Source organism: Chelonia mydas, chromosome 7 (assembly GCF_015237465.2).
Source record: "Chelonia mydas isolate rCheMyd1 chromosome 7, rCheMyd1.pri.v2, whole genome shotgun sequence".
NCBI lineage: Eukaryota > Metazoa > Chordata > Testudines > Cheloniidae > Chelonia > Chelonia mydas.
This window is the reverse complement of record NC_057853.1, coordinates 47,292,637-47,294,507: the sequence shown is the minus strand read 5'-3', so window position 1 is coordinate 47,294,507 and position 1,871 is coordinate 47,292,637.

Below are 1,871 nucleotides of genomic sequence, written 5' to 3'. Positions count from 1 at the left end.
CACGGAGGAGCTATAAATAGAGGGGGAATGAGCTGGGGCGGGGGCGCGATGGGCTCTATTCGGGGAATGCCTGGGATGCCACCACAGCTGGGGGGCAGCCGGGGGAAGGGGAGGCAGCCAGCCTGGGCAGCAGCGCGGACTGAGCCAGATCTGGAGCGGGGCGGGAGGGCCACGAAGCCGGGTAGGTCGGGGGAAAAGGGGCCCCAGCCCCTGACTTGTCTCAGACCCTCCTTCAGAGCTCTGGAAATAGTTAACCCCATGAGACCCATATCCGCTTCATGGCTGGGAATGAGAAGGGCTCAAGCCTTCTGGAACACCGTCCACCCCTGATAGGAGCAGGGGCAGGGGACATCCCCCACAACTAGTCTGAGGCTGGAACTGGAGGGGCTGCTATGGTGGGGTGGCCTGGAGGGGCTGCTATGGTGGGGTGCGACTAGGGACTGGACTTGACAATCCAGGAGGGCCCTTCCAGGCTGATGATCCAGATTGGGGAAACTGAGGCACAACAGAGCAAGTGACCTGCCAGAGGGTCTGCAACAGCACTGAGGAAGGCAAACCTGGTGGTTAAGGCAGTGAACTGGCACTCGAGGGACATGGGGGGACCCCCAGTCAGTTAGTCCCTCCCTGTGGGAGGAAGAATAATTCTGCCTCGTCTAATTACTTTGTAGGGACTGACTCTCACTAGGGGTGGGTGCAATGGCTGGTGAGTCCCTGGCTCTGGCTCGTGTGCTCTGCCCACTAGAGAAAACTGCCTCTCACGTGAAACCGTGTCACTGCATCGTCTTTCCTGGGATGAGGGCTTTTGCTGGTTCCAGACACATCACATCAGCTGCAGAGGAACATGACAATCCCATCAGGGAATGGGAATTAAATCAGATTACAAAAACCCCTGGGGTATCCTGGGGAAAGCTTGGAGACCTGCACCCTCAATTTCCCAGGCAGATCCCATGGGCCTTGCACATTCAGCCTCCCCCGCTGTTGTCAGTGGAAGTTGGACATATACAAAAGCTGCAGGCTGGCATTTGCTTGGTGCTATGCAAAGAGGATGACCGGCACCCCAAGCAGAGGGCCAGCACAAAGCCAAGGTACTCCATAAGCCCTACCATGGGGTTTCAGCGAAGCACAAGCTTGGTGGGGCCCCTCTGCGGGGGTGACTTACACCCAGAGTGTGGGGAAGGGGGCAGGTTTCTTTGAATCAGAAAACCAGAGTTCACCTCATCTATCCTGGACCGCAACTTGCTCCAACTCCCCTCTGCTGAGAACTCCAATCACCGAGCAGCTGTTGGTTCATCCTGGGCACTACATAAGAACCTGTGACCCCACACTGGCAGAGGGCACGGGGGGGGTGCCTAGGGGTTTACAGGGTGGTATGTGAGGGCTCTGCCAACTGTAACGCACTGGTCCTCTTAGCCACTGTGAACTTGCCGGTGATATGTAAGGCATGATGGATCTAGGCTGGAAATTCTGACCTTGAAGTTAAAAGCAGGTCGCCAGGTGGTGACAGGCCTGGGACAGATTCTGCTCAGCCAGGGGGCAGGAGATGCTTCCCTCTCTTTGCCTGCTCAGCTGTGTAAGCAGCGGGGTGTCCTGCTTATGAAAAAGAACAAAGGCGTGTCCTGCCTTTCAGCCTTCACAGAGGAGACAAGTAGAGCGTGTGGCTGGGTCCATGAAAAAGAGCTGGCAGGGCTGCCTGGCTGGAAAATGCTGCAAAGACGGGTGAGCTTAACATCATTATACAGCACAGTGTTGACCAATCTATGCCGGTAGCACATATCTATGTATAATATTAGCCAGAGCATAGTAGCGGCACCATGCATTGGTTTGCACAAATAGCCTTAGGCACAGCCAGTTTTATAACCTAAATTGGCCTC